This window comes from Olea europaea, unplaced genomic scaffold, assembly GCF_002742605.1.
Source record: "Olea europaea var. sylvestris unplaced genomic scaffold, O_europaea_v1 scaffold1622, whole genome shotgun sequence".
In the NCBI taxonomy this organism is placed as follows: Eukaryota; Viridiplantae; Streptophyta; class Magnoliopsida; order Lamiales; family Oleaceae; genus Olea; species Olea europaea.
Window position 1 is genome coordinate 89,853 of NW_019233860.1, and position 5,691 is coordinate 95,543.

Below are 5,691 nucleotides of genomic sequence, written 5' to 3' on the forward strand. Positions count from 1 at the left end.
GTACTGAGGAAACTATTCACTAACTGATGTGGCTTGGAACTGAAAATTCATTACTAAGATAGATTACACCACCCTTTACAAAGGCGATTCCATCACTTAGGGAATTTTATAACTGAGATCAGATCAGGACAATCGACTCACTATAACATATTGAGATCGGATCGGAACACAGTCCCATTATTGGTAGTACTTCCTCAAGTGTTCGATGTTCCACTTATGAGGCAACGCCCTTCCTGACATATCTTCGATTTCGAAGGTACCAGGTCGGGTTTCCCATCGGATGCGGTAGGGGCCTTCCCAGTTTGGGCCGAACACTCCTGACCCGATTGGTTTTGAAGATTGGAAAACTCTTCCGAGGATGAGGTCGCCCAAGCGGAGAGTTCTGTTTCTGACCTTGGAGTTGTAATAGCGGGTTATCTTTCGATGTTATTTGGCCAAGGTCACTTGGGAGGTATCTCTCTTTTCCTCAAGGAGGTGTAGTTCACTTATTCGGGCCTCATCGTTGCTGATCTCATTGAAATGTATCCGTCGATGTGATGGGACCCCAACTTCAACCGGACTCATTGCCTCGGCTCCGTAGGTCATGGAAAATGGGGTTTTACCGGTTGCAGTCCGGCAAGAAGTCCTGATAGCCTAGAGGACGTGGGGGAGTTCGTCAATCCAGGCCCCTTTTGAGGTATGCAGTTTCCTTTTCAGGGTGTGTTTGATAGTCTTGTTCACTGCTTCAACTTTCCCATTCGCCTGGGGGTGATGAGGTGTCGAGAAGTCCTTCTTTATGCCCAGTTCGTCGCACAAGTCTCGCATCTTCCTATTGTCGAACTGCCGTCCGTTATCAGAGACTAAGGAGTGAGGGATGCCGAATCTACAAATGATGTTTTTCCAAATGAACTTGGTAGTATTAGCCTCGGTAATTCGGGCAAGGGGTTCTGCATCGACCCAAGTAGTCAATGGCGACAATAGCGAAAGTTGCGCTCTCTTTCCCTTTCGGAAGTGGACCAATGAGGTCAATGCCCCACTTGGCGAATGGCCAAGGGCTGGTTACTATAGAAAGGCTCTGAGCAGGCTGTCTTTGTATGTTCGAGAAGCGCTAGCACTTGTCACATTTCTGGACAAATTGGCAAGCATCCCTTTTCAGGGTCGGCCAGAAATAGCCTTGACGGAGAACCTTGTGTGCCAGAGCTGTTCCTCCGGAGTGATTTCCACAGATTCGTTCATGTATTTCTCTGAGTATGTATGTGGCCTCTTCGCCGCCTACACATCGAAGAAGGGGCGAAGCGAAGCCTCTCTTGTAAAGGGTGTCTTCTTGCAGGATGAAGTGTGCAGCTCTTCTCCTTAATTTCCTCGCCTCGCCTCTGGAAGCAGGCAGTGTTTATTCCTTCAGGTACGCGATTATGGGCTGCATCCATAATGGGGTGCCTTCTATCCACAGTACCTCTTCGCCTTCGGAGGTGGAGGGCTTTGATAAGTGCTCAATGGGGACGATGTTTAGCAGCTCTGAGTCCATGCTGCTGGCTAATTTTGAGAGGGCTTCTGCATGTGCATTTTCTAGACGGGGGACTTGATTCAGTTCGAACCTTTCAAAATGGGGAATTATGTTCAGAACTAACTTCAAGTACGCAAGCATGTTACCATCTTTGGCTGCGAAATTCCCATTTACCTGATTTACTATGAGCTGAGAGTCACTACTCACTAGGAGCTTCCTAACCCGCATTTCCTTAGCGAGCCTTAGACCTGCCAGAAGGGCCTCATATTCGGCTGCGTTGTTCGAAGCTTTGAAGCCGAACCTTACCGCACAATTTAGCCTATGGCCTTCCGGGCTCTCCAACACGATCCCTGCCCCCGAGCCAGCCTCTCCTGAGGACCCATCTACGAATAGTTTCCATGTGGAGGGCTCGGCTGGTTCCATTATCCCCTCCATTTCTGGGGCTTTGGTAAACTCAACCATAAAATCAGCAAGGGCCTGGCCCTTGACAGCGTGTCTAGGTCGGAACGTTAGATCGAACTCGCTGAGCTCGATAGCCCATTTCAGCAAGCGTCCTGATGCGTCTGTTTTCTACATTATCTGCTTTAAAGGGAAATTGGTGAGAACTTGTATTGAGTGGACTTGGAAATATGGCCTCAGCTTTCTTCAGGCTGTGATAAGTGCGAGTGCCAATTTTTCCATGTCTGGGTAGCGTGTTTCAGCTGGGAGAAGTGCTTTGCTGATGTAGTACACGGGCAATTGACGCTCATTTTCTTCCCTGATTAGGACTGCGCTGACTGCCACGTCCGAAACTGTTAGATACAGTAATAGAGATTCATCCGGTTGAGGTTTCGACAAGAGGGGTGCTTCCCCAAGGTGCTTCTTCAGAGCCTTGAAGGCTTCTTCACACTCCGAAGTCCATTGGAATTTCATTCCTTGTTTCAGTACATTGAAGAAAGGCAAGCTTTTATCAGTGGCTCTGGAGATGAAGCGGCTGAGTGCGGCTATCCGACCATTGAGACTTTGGACCTCTTTCGATTTCTGAGGTGACCTCATTTCTAGTAAGGCCGTTACTTTCACTGGATTTGCCTCAATTCCTCTCTGATTTACAATATATCCCAAGAACTAGCCTGATGCCACTCCAAAGGTGCACTTGAGGGGATTCAATTTCATATTATACTTTCTGAGTATCTGGAAGGTTTGGTCGATGTGACTCACGTGTTCGGTTGCCTGGAGGCTTTTGACCAACATGTCGTCTACGTAGACCTCCATGATTTTGCCAATGAGTTCGGCAAATATTATGTTGACTAACCTCTGGTATGTGGCCCCGGTATTTTTCAATCCGAAGGGCATAACTTTGTAGCAATACAGGCCCCTGTTCGTAATAAATGATGTAGCTTCCTCGTCAGGTCGGAACATGGGTATCTGGTTGTACCCTGAGTATGCATTCATGAAACTCAGTAGTTCATGCCCAGCAGTAGAGTCCACAAGTTGATCAATTCTCGAAAGTGGGAAGCTATCTTTGGAGCACGCCTTATTTAGGTTTGTGAAGTCCACGCATACCCTCCACTTTTCGCTGGACTTTTTCACCAGAACCGGGTTGGATATCCACCCCAGATATATGGCCTCTCTGATGAAACCACTGCGGCTAATTTTGCTTACTTCGTCTTTTAGTGCCTCGTACCGTTCCGGGTTTAGGGCACGCCTCTTCTGTCTATGGGGAGCATAAGAAGGGTTGATGTTAAGGTGATGGCAACTGATCCTAGGATCTATTCCCACCATATCTTCATGTTTCCATGCGAAGACATCCAGGTTCCCTTTTAGGAAACATATCATCTCAGTTTTTGCTTCAGGTGATAATGACTTCCCTATACATAAGACTTGATTGGGGTCTTTCGGGTTGACGGGGAAAGTTTCCAATTCTTTCATGGGGGTCGCATTTGGTTCATAATCAATTATTCGGGGGTCTAACTCATCAAGAGGGTATCCTTGTTCAGGGGCCTCTTCCATGTCGGCGTCTCCCTCTTGTTTAGAGGTATGCCCTTCTTCAGGGGCGTTGACCATTTCTGCGTCCGTACCGACTTCAGCGGGTACCTCGGCTAGGATTACATTAATAGTTCGGGGCTCGGATTTGCACAGCGAGTTTAGGTAGCATGCCATGGAGCCCATCTGATCGCCCCGGACTGTTGCAATCCCATGTTCGGTTGGAAATTTCATGCACAAATAGTGAATGGACGTCACAGCCCAAAGATCTTTCAGAGCGGGTCTGCCCAATACTCCATGATAAGCCGATCTATGATCTACCACCAGAAATTCCATGAAATGTTGGGTTACTAGGGGTGCCGAACCCATTTCGATAGGCAGGGTGATCCGCCCTCGTGGGATGATGCTGTCCCCAGTGAATCCGAACAGTGGGTCGGTCATGGGGATCAACCCATGTTCAATTTGCATTTTGTCAAAAGTGGAGCCGAACAATATGTTCACGAAACTGTCATTGTCAACAAGCATGCGTTTTAATCCGTTTCTAGCTACTATGGCTTTTACAACCAAAGCATCGCAATGGGGGTGGTGAACTCCCTCTGAGTCTTCCTGGGAGAAGGTGATCGGGGCCATCTTGTTTGCTGATTTCGATTCGTTAACAATGTAAGTAATCATCGGGGGATCCTTTGCTTCTCTTGTGTAATTTCTCTGGGCATTCCTGATGTTGCCAATGACGTGGGTCCTCCAATGATGGTATCGATTTCCCTGATGACCTGGCCTCCCGAAAATTGGGCTTGGTTCCCCTGCTGGATTGGCCTCGGTTCCTCGATTCTCTTCTACGAAGAGATTGTTCCTGGTGACCTCTCCCTCCCCTCCTCGGGGAGGTGGATCTACGAGGGCATTCGTTTCTGCTGGAAGTGTGAGGGTTGCTTCGATCAGGGCACCGATTTGCATCGCGACACTCACTAGTGTCATGTCGGTATAGTTGATGGAATGTACAAAATCTTGCTCCTGCCAAGGGTCTCTTTGACCTCTTTTTCTTCTTCTTATTGTTATCAGTTCTCCCAGATGGTCCCCCTTCAGCAGGGACATTATCATATGCCAGCACCGGCACTGCATTCAATGTGGCGGAAGCTAGGGCCTGTTCGGATGTGGGAGCTATGGTATGCCCTGCTTGGGTCCATTGCTGAGTAACAAGGTGTGCTGCGGGGCCTCGACCTACCTGCCTTTGAGGAGGAGGGAGTCCCTGCGTGGCACGATTGCGATGATCAATCATTTCTTCACTAACAATTTCCACTCTCATCATTTCCACTAGCTCGTCATATGTGGAGGGATTCTTGCTGCGCACGTCCCTCCAGAACAAAGTGTTCATGTTGAGCTCACCTTTCAGGGCTGAAAGGGCTTTCCTGTCAGTGACCTCTTCACAGTAAGTAATTTCGTTTGTAAACCTGGCGAGATAGTTTTTTAGCGTCTCCCCAGGGGCCTGTCTCATGTCTTGCAGGCGTTGAATTGGTGCCTCTCCTTCCCTGCGTGAGAGGTACTGGTTCAAAAATGCTTTCTTCAAGTCTGGCCAACTTCTGATACTTAGGGGAGGAAGCCTGTTGTACCATACCTTGGCGGCTCCGCCTAGTGTTAAATGGAAGGCTCTGCATTTTAGAGGAGGCGATGCTCCCCTAAGGCTCATTTGTGTCATATACTTTGTGAGGTGCTTCTCCGGATCCCCCTTTCCCTCATACTTGGGGATCTTAGGGGGCATGAAGTTAGCTGGCATTGGGAAGTTTCGAATCTCCCTTGAGAAAGGGAGGTTATCGTCATCATCGTCAATCTCATAAGATCGACAGGGCCCCTCTGACCCTTCATCATCTTGGATGTCCTGAGGTGGTGGAGGTGCTTCTCCTCGACTCCCCCAATCGACTAGGTTTCTCCTCTCCCTCCTATTTCTAGGAGGAGGAGGGGGAACATGTTCTTGTTCGCGATCCGAACGAACTGATTTTCTTGCTGGGCGGACCCTATTGCTAGGATCCTCCCCTATCCGGTCGAAGACGCTTATCGACCTTTGGTCGTCGTGTTCTTGAGGGAAATTGTCCCCCAAGCGTGGTTCTGATGGCTGACTCCCTTGCACATAAGATGTTGCTTCGGCGTTCATCTCCCTTTTGAGGGGGCATTCTGTGTGCCGGCTCATGTGGCCCCGAGAGTGAGATAAAGGGATTTTCTACACCGGATAAGATCCTTGGGGCCTTTGATAGCTC